This window comes from Salvelinus fontinalis, chromosome 17 (assembly GCF_029448725.1).
Source record: "Salvelinus fontinalis isolate EN_2023a chromosome 17, ASM2944872v1, whole genome shotgun sequence".
In the NCBI taxonomy this organism is placed as follows: Eukaryota; Metazoa; Chordata; class Actinopteri; order Salmoniformes; family Salmonidae; genus Salvelinus; species Salvelinus fontinalis.
The window spans coordinates 46481586-46493611 of NC_074681.1; positions in this window are offsets into that span (position 1 = coordinate 46481586).

Consider the following 12026-nt stretch of genomic DNA (forward strand, 5'->3'; position numbering starts at 1 on the left):
TGTGCATCATCGTATTTGCGCCTCTTCGATGGTCCAACATCACTGTCTGTTGTTCGGTGCTTTCCCGGGTAAGGGGGCAGTAGCTCTTCGGCTGCATCAGATTCACAACTGTCAATGTCCATGCTAGCTGGGCCAACAACAAATGTAGAATTACTGATGCTAGCATTTGATGTGCTCGTGGAAGCAGAACAACTTGTGTCGTCGACAGGTGCAGGTGTAGTACTGCTGGTAGTAGCAGTACTACCAGTAGAGCTGGTATGTGTTTCTATGGACGCGAGCCTTACTTTTTTTTAACCATTTATCAATTTTCAAGCAAACAGAATGAGCAGCAGCTACGTTTGGCTACATACAGACCATTAGTGGAATTCCCGCGAGAGAGTAACGGTTAATGTGATTGGATGTTAATTATTTGACTAGGCTACCTGTATTTGACATTGTGTTGTTATTTCACTGAACACTAGATGGTTTAATTTTATTTTGGGCAGTGAAACAAGGCTACTCGGGCGAGAGAGAAAAACATCAACCAAATGTATAGCCCCGTTGGAAAATATAAATTAACTGTTTGAAAATCGGAATATTTGTATTTATTTATTTGAATCACATTTTTATTTGGCGTACCCCCGACTGTATTGCACGTACACCTGCCCCAGAGTGTTTGGGATCTTTATTTTACATTTTTTGTAAACCGGTGATATTGTAGAAGCATTGGAACTGTAAATCTGAATATTCTCTATTTTTTTAGGTGGTTGAAGCGTAATCTACATGATCTGCGATTGCATATTATAATCTGTATTTATTTTTATTATTATTATTATTTTTTTTATTATTATTTTTTTTTTGTGTGTTATTAATGTTTGGTTGTTGTTATGTTAAGGACCTGAGCGCTCTGGAGCAGGTTTTCATCAAGGATCTCTCTGTACTTTGCTCTGTTAATCTTTACCTCGATCCTGACTAGTCTCCCAGTCCCTGCCACTGAAAAACATCCCCACAGCATGATGCTCAGTTTGGCCGGGCGGCCAGCTATAGGAAGAGTGTTGGTAGTTCCAAACTTCTTCCATTTAAGAATGATGGAGGACTTGGGGACCTTCAATGCTGCCAAAAAAATGTGGTACCCTTCCCCAGATCTGTGCCTTGACACAATCCTGTCTCGGAGCTCTACGGACAATTCCTTCGACCTCATGGCTTGGTTTTAACTTTGACATGCACTGTCAAATGTGCGACAATATATAGACAGGTGTGTGCCTTTTATTGATTTCATGTCGAATTAATAACATTTACCATAGGTGGTCTCCAATCAAGTTGTAGAAACATCTCAAGGATGATGAATGGAAACAAGATGCACCTGAGCTCAATTTTCAGTCTCATAGCAAAGGGTCTGAATACTTATGTAAATAAGGTATTTCTGTTTTTTGTTTTTAATACATTTACAAACATTCTAAAGACCTGTTTTCACTTTGTCATTATGGGGTATTATGTGTAGATTGATGAGGGAAAAAAATTAATTTAATCAACTGTGATGTGCTAAAAGTCCAAATTTACTGTATAAAATAAAACTAATCAAGCAGAAAGTACCAGTGAAGCACTCAATATGGAAGAGGTCCAATGAAGCGGATGCTAAGCTACAGGACTGTTTAGCTAGCACAGACTAGAATATGTTCCAGGACTCATCCAATAGCATTGAAGAGTTTACCATATTAGTCACCGGCTTTATTAATAAGTGCATTGACGACGTCGTCCCCACAGTGGCTGTATGTACCGTAAATATCCCAACAAGAAGCCGTGTATTACAGGTAATATCCACACTTAGCCAAATGCTTGAGTTGCCACTTTCAAGGAGTGGGACACTGGTGCTTTGAAATGCTTTGAAAGGCTGGTCATGGCTCACATCAACACCATCATCCCAGACACCTTGAATCCACTCCAATTCACATACGGCCCCAACAGATACACAGATGTCGCAATCTCTATTGCACTCCACACTGCCCTTTCCCACCTGGACAATAGGAACACCTATGTGAGAATGCTGTTCATTGACTATAGCTCAGCATTCAACACCATTGAGCCCTACAAGCTCATCACTAAGTTCAGGACCCGAGGACTGAACACCTCCCTCTGTAACTGGATCCTCAATTCCTGACAGGCCACAGGTGGTAAGGGTAGCCAACAACACATCCACCACATTGACCCTCAACACGGGGGCCCTCAGTGGTGCGTGCTTAGTCCCCTTCTGTACTCCCTGTTCACCCAAAACTGGGTGGCAGCGCACAACTCCAACAATATCATTAAGTTTGCTGACGACAACGCGGTAGTTGACCTGATCACCGATGACGATGAGACAGCCTATAGGGAGGACGTCAGTGACCTGGCAGTGTGGTGCCAGGACAACAACCTCTCCCTTAACGTCAGCAAGACAAAGGAGCTGATCGTGGACTACAGGAAACGGAAGGCCAAGCATGCCCCATTCACATCGACGGAGCTGTAATGGAGAGGGTTGAGAGCTTCAAGTTCCTCGGTGTCCACATTACTAAAGAATGATCATGGTCCACATACACCCACACAGTCGTGAAGAAGGCCACGACAACGCATCTTCTCCCTCAAGAGGCTGAAACGATTTGGCATGGACCTTTAAAAAGTTCTACAGCTGCACAGTTGAGAGAATCTTGACTGGCTGCATCACCGCTTGTTATGGCAAATGCTTGGCATCCAACCGCAAGGTGCTACAGAGGGCAGTGCGTATGGCTCAGTACATCACTTGCGCCGAGCTCCCTGCCATCCAGGAACTCTTTACCAGGCGGTGTCAGTGCAAGGCCCTATAAATTGCCAAAGACTCCAGCCACCCAAGTCATACTCTTCGCTCTGCTACCGCACAATAAGAGGTATCGATGCACCAAACCTGGAACCAACAGGACCTTGAACATCTTCTATCCCCAAGCCATACAAACTGCTAAATAGTTAACCAAATAGCTACCCGGACGATCTGCATTGACCCTTTTTGCACTAACTCTTTTGACTCATCACATACGCTGATGCTACTGTTAATTATCTATCCTGTTATCTAGTGACTTTATTCCTAGTTATATGTACATATCTCCCTCAATTACCTTGTACCCCTGCATGTCGACTTGGCACTCGTACCCTGTGCATATAGCCAAGTTCTCATTACTCATTGTGTATTTATTCCTCATGTTATTATCTTTCTAGTATTTCTCTTTTTTACTCTCTGTATTGTTGGGAAGTTCCCATAAGTAAGAAGTTCACTGTTAGTCTACACATTTTGTTTACAAAGCATGTGACAAATACAATTTGATTTGAATTTAGTCAAAATAATTTATTTCAAACATTTATGCAATTTTGACATAGGTGTGAGATGATGTGTGAGGGGCTGCAGGGGTTTCCGCTACGCCAGTGGGTACTGCCCAGCCTATTGTTTTTTTTTCTGATGGTGGATATAACGTTGAAAATCTGACGTTGTTTTAAAGGTACAAATTTACCATGTTTTATACAAGGTTTGTCTATGTTGAAATTTGGTTACCACGATGACATAATCATGTGGTTGAAACTTCACCCTTAAAACAATTTTACTCAAATCCAATGTATTTTCCACATAGATTCCACTTCACAATACGTTGACAAATTACATTGAAACAACATTAAAATAAAAGCCCAGAAGAAAGCATGAGTATCTATGCATCTCTGTAATTAGCCTATAATTACACTTTATAGAAATTGGAAATAAAACATTTGCAGATTATTCCAAATTTACACAACAAACAAACACCAGCGAGAATATCCTAACCTGGATTGCAATAAATGCTTTATTACAAGCAATAATATCCACAATGTTTCATATATCGTATTCATTTCACATCCAAAAAGAAAATAAATATTCTGAATAGCGTGTTAAAGCGAATCATCGACAATGAAAGCAGCACTAGAAAAATACATCTAAGTATATATAGACATGGTTATTTAAAATGTTGTTAACAAAATGTCCTGGGTGTGTTCAGTAGAAATCAAACGGAAGAAAACGGACCGAAACTGGGAGGGACTACCTGAAGTTGTCTAATAAGAAACGAATTACATTGCAAAATGTTTTGCTACAGTGTGCACTAATGAATGTTGTCTTAGCAATGCTGTTATGGATAATTGCAGAGGCCGGTCTGAATATTGATGATGTTTGCTAATGGCACACTCATCCCACTCGTAAGTACCAGTGTGAGGCATTCTCTGCTCTCTGCCCGGAGAAGCATATAGCTGTGTACCACTCCAGACAGAGAGTCTACAATTTTGAGAAATACTTTCTGTTTGTACATACAGAGATTGGATAGGTATTTCAATTACTTTTGAGTATTTTGTCATTTGTATTTGAAAGTACTGAAAGTGAATTCGATTTTTATTGCCACACTATCACTACACTCACTCTCATTCGCAAGTGACTTTCTTTCCACCTACACCCACTTTCCTTCCACCTACACCCTCTGATGATGTAAGGCTCGTAGTAATATATCGTATCTCCTTTCTGACACCAATGCAGCGAATTTGGAATAATATGCGGCCACAAAGCTCTGAAGATTAACACTAGAACTGTGACAATTGTCTAAGCAATAGATTCTGTTCATAGAGTGTTAGCCAAGGTTCACAGGCTGTTTTATAACTAATTTAAAGGGGCTGCCTGTAAAAGTATTTTCTGTATTTTGAAAATATAAAATACATGTATTTTCATCAAATACATTTGTTGGCACCAGTATTTTGTAGTTCAATACAATATTGGTCTTTAGGGTATTTTATGTTTTGTAACAGATACATTTTAATGAATCTTTTCCCACCTCTGTGTACGTACAGTGAGGGAAAAAAGTATTTGATCCCCTGCTGATTTTGTACGTTTGCCCACTGACAAAGAAATGACCCGTCTATAACTTTAATGGTAGGTTTATTTGAACAGTGAGAGACAGAATAACAACAAAAAAATCCTGAAAAACACATGTAAAAAAAGTTATAAATTGATTTGCATTTTAATGAGGGAAATAAGTATTTGACCCCATCTCAATCAGAAAGATTTCTGGCTCCCAGGTGTCTTTAATACAGGTAACGAGCTGCGATTAGGAGCACAGTCTTAAAGGGAGTGCTCCTAATCTCAGCTTGTTACCTGTATAAAAGACACCTGTCCACAGAAGCAATCAATCAATCCATGCTTTTGTTACTTCTAGGTTAGACTACTGCAATGCTCTACTTTCCGGCTACCCGGATAAAGCACTAAATAAACTTCAGTTAGTGCTAAATACGGCTGCTAGAATCCTGACTAGAACCAAGAAATGTGATCATATTACTCCAGTGCTAGCCTCCCTACACTGGCTTCCTGTTAAGGCAAGGGCTGATTTCAAGGTTTTACTGCTAACCTACAAAGCATTACATGGGCTTGCTCCTACCTATCTTTCCGATTTGGTCATGCCGTACATACCTACACGTACGCTACGGTCACAAGACGCAGGCCTCCTAATTGTCCCTAGAATTTCTAGGCAGGGCTTTCTCCTATAGATCTCCATTTTTATGGAATGGTCTGCCTACCCATGTGAGAGACGCAGACTCGGTCTCAACTTTTAAGTCTTTACTGAAGACTCATCTCTTCAGTGGGTCATATGATTGAGTGTAGTCTGGCCCAGGAGTGTGAAGGTGAACGGAAAGGCTCTGGAGCAACGAACCGCCCTTGCTGTCTCTGCCTGGCCGGTTCCCTTCTCTCCACTGGGATTCTCTGCCTCTAACCCTATTACAGGGGCTGAGTCACTGGCTTACTGGTGCTCTTTCATGCCGTCCCTAGGAGGGGTGCATCACTTGAGTGGGTTGAGTCACTGACGTGATCTTCCTGTCTGGGTTGGCGCCCCCCCTTGGGTTGTGCCGTGGCGGAGATCTTTGTGGGCTATACTCGGCCTTGTCTCAGGAAGGTAAGTTGGTGGTTGAAGATATCCCTCTAGTGGTGTGGGGGCTGTGCTTTGGCAAAGTGGGTGGGGTTATATCCTTCCTGTTTGGCCCTGTCCGAGGGTATCATCGGATGGGGCCACAGTGTCTCCTGACCCCTCCTGTCTCAGCCTCCAGTATTTATGCTGCAGTAGTTTATGTGTCGGGGCGCTTGGGTCAGTTTGTTATATCTGGAGTACTTCTCCTGTCTTATCCGGTGTCCTGTGTGAATTTAAGTATGCTCTCTCTAATTCTCTCTTTCTCTCTTTCTTTCTCTCTCTCGGAGGACCTGAGCCCTAGGACCATGCCTCAGGACTACCTGGCATGATGATTCCTTGCTGTCCCCAGTCCACCTGGCCGTGCTGCTGCTCCAGTTTCAACTGTTCTGCCTGCGGCTATGGAACCCTGACCTGTTCACCGGATGTGCTACCTGTCCCAGACCTGCTGTTTTCAACTCTCTAGAGACCGCAGGAGCGGTAGAGATACTCTTAACCTGTTGAGGATGGGGGCGCTGTTGAGACTATTTATGCTAATTGGGTAATTTTTGAAACGGCTTCCCACAAAATCCTTGATCGTACAATATGCATATTATTATTATTATTATTGGATAGAAAACATTCTATAGTTTCTATAGGAGTTGAAATTTTGTCTCTAAGTGGAACAGAGCCCATTCTACAGCAATTTCCCTGACATGGAGTCAGATTTCAGAAATGTTGGCCACTGTTCTGAAGTCAGTTAAAAGGGCACTGTTATTGCTATGACTATACAGACACTGCTTACGTCTTCCCCTGGATGCCTTTACGTGATGACGATTTCAATGGGGTCGATTGCGCGTTCACAGGCACTACAAATGAAAAAACCCTGAGGCTAGTCATTCTTTTGGAGCTGCGTCATGCGCCTAGAGGACACCGGCCCGCACCTGTTCCAAGCATTAGTGAAGGGGGTAATATTACTCGGGTCATGTTTCTACTCGTTATGGGAGTTAAAAACATCATAAGGTAGTTAATTTAAAGCGTTTTATAGCAATTTATATCCGTTTAGTGCGATTTTGGGACATTTATTTCTTTAACGCTGTGAATAGCTGGGCACGCTTTCAGTTCATCCCGAACGCAGTTGGCATTTCCACATGGCAAGAGGACAGCTTTCCACCAAAAGACGATTACTCCCAAGAAAGGATCCTTTGCAATTGTAACCTATGCCATCTACCTGAAATATGCACTTTTTTCTAACGAAACCTATCCCATACCATAAATATGTTATCAGACTGTCATCTGATGAGTTTTTTTGTTGGTTAGGGGCTATAAATATCTTAGTTTAGCCAAATTGGTGATGGCTACTGGTGTTGGTGGACAAATAAAAGATGGTGGATTATGCTAATGTCTTTTTAGGTAATAGATGTACATCTTTACATATTGTGTCTTCCCTGTAAAACATTTTAAAAATCGGACATGTTGACTGGATTCACAAGATCTGTGTCTTTCATTAGCTGTATTGGACTTTAATGATCGGCTATGAAAAGCCAACTGACATTTACTCCTGAGGTGCTGACTTGTTACACCCTCGACAACTACTGTGATTATTATTATTTGACCATGCTGGTCATTTATGAACATTTGAACATCTTGGCCATGTTCTGTTATAATCTCCACCCGGCACAGCCAGAAGAGGACTGGCCACCCCTCATAGCCTGGTTCCTCTCTTGGTTTCTTCCTAGGTTTGGCCTTTCTAGGGAGTTTTTCCTAGCCACCGTGCTTCTATACCTGCATTGCTTGCTGTTTGGGGTTTTAGGCTGGGTTTCTGTACAGTACTTTGAGATATCAGCTGATGTACGAAGGGCTATATAAATAGATTTGATTTGATTTGATTCAATCAGATTCCAAACTCTCCACCATGGCCAAGACCAAAGATCTTTCCAAGGATGTCAGGGACAAGATTATAGACCTACATAAGGCTGGAATGGGCTACAAGACCATCGCAAAGCAGCTTGGTGAGAAGGTGACAACAGTTGGTGTGATTATTCGCAAATGGAAGAAACACAAAAGAACTGTCAATCTCCCTCGGCCTGGGGCTTCATGCAAGGTCTCACCTCGTGGAGTTGCAATGATCGTGAGAACGGTGAGGAATCAGCCCAGAACTACACGGGAGGATCTTGTCAATGATCTCAAGGCAGCTGGGACCATGGTCACCAAGAAAACAATTGGTAACACACTACGCCGTGAAGGACTGAAATCCTGCAGCGCCCGCAAGGTCCCCCTGCTCAAGAAAGCACATATACATGCCCGTCTGAAGTTTGCCAATGAACAGCTGAATGATTCAGAGGACAACTGGGTGAAAGTGTTGTGGTCAGAAGAGACCAAAATGGAGCTCTTTGGCATCAACTCAACTCGCCGTGTTTGGAGAAGGAGGAATGCTGCCTATGACTCCAAATACACCATCCCCACCGTCAAACATGGAGGTGGAAACATTATGCTTTGGGGGTGTTTTTCTGCTAAGGGGACAGGACAACTTCACCGCATCAAAGGGACGATGGACGGGACGATGGACGGGGCCATGTACCGACGATGGACGGGGCCATGTACCGTCAGATCTTGGGTGAGAACCTCCTTCCCTCAGCCAGGGCATTGAAAATGGGTCGTGGATGGGTATTCCAGCATGACAATGACCCAAAACACACGGCCAAGGCAACAAAGGAGTGGCTCAAGAAGAAGCACATTAAGTTCCTGGAGTGGCCTAGCCAGTCTCCAGACCTTAATCCCATAGAAAATCTGTGGAGGGAGCTGAAGGTTCGAGTTGCCAAACGTCAGCCTCCAAACCTTAATGACTTGAAGAAGATCTGCAAAGAAGATTGGGACAAAATCCCTCCTGAGATGTGTGCAAACCTGGTGGCCAACTACAAGAAACGTCTGACCTCTGTGATTGCCAACAAGGGTTTTGCCACCAAGTACTAAGTCTTGTTTTGCAGAGGGGTCAAATACTTATTTCCCTCATTAAAATGCAAATCAATGTATAACTTTTTTGACATGCGTTTTTCTGGATTTTTTGTTGTTGTTATTCTGTCTCTCACTGTTCAAATAAACGTACCATTAAAATTATAGACGGATCATTTCTTTGTCAGTGGGCAAACGTACAAAATCAGCAGGGGATCAAATACTTTTTTCCCCCACTGTACATTACCAGGCAAAAGTTTGGACACACCTACTCATTCAAGGGTTTTTCTTTATTTTTTACTAATTTCTACATTGTAGAATAATAGTGAAGACAATAAAACTATGAAATAACATATATGGAATCATGTAGTAACCAAAAATATCAAAATTGTCACGCCCTGGCCTTAGTATTCTTTGTTTTCTTTATTATTTTAGTTAGGTCAGGGTGTGACATGGGGAATGTTTTTGTTTTGTTGGTTTTGGGTGTTGTTTATGGTAAAGGGGTTGTTGTATAGTATATGGGTTTGTGTGGAGTACATGTTTCTAGTGTTGTCTATGTAAAACGTTTGTAGCCTGTATGTATGTGCACAGCGTTTGTAGCTTCACGGTCGTTTTGTTGTTTTGTTAGTTTGTCTAGAGTTTTGTGTCGTGTTCATCTTCGTGGTGTTAATAAAGAAGATGGCTTATTTTCCAACTGCTGCATTTTGGTCCGTCAATCCCCTACACGATCGTGACAGAATTACCCACCTTAGGACCAAGCGGCATGACCAGCGGCAACAGGAGCAATACAAGGATTTATAGACATGGGAGGAAATTTTAGACCGGGAGGTACCAGGAGAATATAACCGCCCCAAAGCTGAGCTGGAGGCAGCGAAAGCAGAGAGGCGGCGATATGAGGAGCTAGCTCGGAGGCAGGAAAAGGAACCTACAAAGGATCTGGGTTACACTACGTGGGAGGAGATCGACAGGTGGGCGATCAACCCAGGGAGAGTGCCGGAGCCCGCCTGGGATTCTCTGGCGCAGTGCGAGGAGGGATACCGGCGAATGGAGGCAGCACGACGAAGCGGTAGGAAGCCTGTGGGAAAACCCAAAAAATTTCTTTGGGGGGGGCTTAAAGGGAGAGTGGCGAAGTCAGGTAGGAAACCTGCGCCTACTCCCTGTAATTACCGTGGAGAGCGAGAGTACGGGCAGACACCGTGTTACGCAGTAGAGCGCACGGTGTCTCCTGTACGTGTGCATAGCCCGGTGCGGGTTATTCCACCTCCCCGCACTGGCAGGGCTAGATTGAGTATTGAGCCGGATGTCATGAAGCCGGCCCTACATATCTGGCCACCAGTGCGTCTCCTCGGGCCGGTTTACATGGCACCAGCCTTACGCATGGTGTTCCCGGTTCGCCTACATAGCCCGGTGCGGGTTATTCCACCTCCCCGCACTGGTCGGGCAACGGGGAGCATTCAACCAGGTAAGGTTGGTCAGGCTCAATGCTCAAGGGAGCCAATACGCCTGCACGGTCCGGTATTTCCGGCGCCACCTCCCCGCCCCAGTTCAGTGCCACCAGTGCCTACACCACGTAACAGGCTTCCAGTGTGTCTCCAGAGCCCTGTTCCTCCTCCACGCACTCGTCCTATGGTGCGTGTCTCCAGCCCGGTATCACCAATTCCGGCACCACGCACTAAGCCTTTTGTGCGTCTCCAGAGTCCTGTGCATCCTGTTGCTGCTCCCCGCATTAGCCCTGAGATGCGTGTCCCCAGTCCGGTACCACCAGTTCCGGCCCCACGCACTAGGCCTAATGTGCGTCCCCAGGGTCCAGTATGCCCTGTTCCTGCTCCCCGCACTAGCCCTGAGATGCGTGTCCCCAGCCCGGTGCCATCAGTCCCGGCACCACGCACCAGGCCTACAGTGCGCCTCAGCCGGCAGGAGTTTGCCGTCTGCACAGCGATGACTGAACTGCTCGTCTCCCCAGCGCCATCTGAGCCATCCGTCTCCCCAGCGCCATCTGAGCCATCCGTCTCCCCAGCGCCATCTGAGCCATCCGTCTGCAATGAGCCTGCAAAGCCGCCCGTCTGCCATGAGCCTGCAAAGCCGCCCGTCTGCCATGAGCCCACTGAGCCGTCCGCCAGACAGGAGCCGCTAGAGCCGCCAGCCAGACAGGAGCCGCTAGAGCCGTCCGTCAGACAGGATCTGCCAGAGCCGCCAACCAGACAGGATCTGCCAGAGCCGCCAACCAGACAGGATCTGCCAGAGCCGCCAACCAGACAGGAGCAGCCAGATCAGTCAGCCAGCCATGAGCAGCCAGATCCGTCAGCTAGCCATGAGCAGCCAGATCCGTCAGCTAGCCATGAGCAGCCAGATCCGTCAGCCAGCCATGAGCAGCCAGATCCGTCAGCCAGCCATGAGCAGCCAGATCCGTCAGCTAGCCATGAGCAGCCAGATCCGTCAGCTAGCCATGAGCAGCCAGATCCGTCAGCTAGCCATGAGCAGCCAGATCCGTCAGCTAGCCATGAGCAGCCAGATCCGTCAGCTAGCCATGAGCAGCCAGATCCGTCAGCCAGCCATGGGCCATCCCTCAGTCCGGAGCTGCAGTCCCTCAGTCCGGAGCTGCAGTCCCTCAGTCCGGAGCTGCCATTCTTCAGTCCGGAGCTGCCCCTTATCCTGGTGCTGCCCCTTACCCTGGTGCTGCCCCTTACCCTGGTACTGCCCCTGACCCTGGTACTGTCCCTGACCCTAGTACTGCCCCTGACCCTGGTACTGCCTCTTACCCTGGTACTGCCCCTTAGTCCGGAACTGCCCCTGAATGCAATGGGGTTAAGGTGGAGGGGGGTCGTTTGGAGGAAGCCTAGGAGGTGGTTAGGTACTGTGGTGACGTGGGGACCGCGACCAGAGCCGGAGCCGCCACCGTGGAAGGAAGCCCACCCAGACCCTCCCCTAGACTGTGTATGGTGCGCCCGGAGTTCGCGCCTCAAGGGGGGGGTTATGTCACGCCCTGGCCTTAGTATTCTTTGTTTTCTTTATTATTTTAGTTAGGTCAGGGTGTGACATGGGGAATGTTTTTGTTTTGTTGGTTTTGGGTGTTGTTTATGGTAAAGGGGTTGTTGTATAGTATATGGGTTTGTGTGGAGTACATGTTTCTAGTGTTGTCTATGTAAA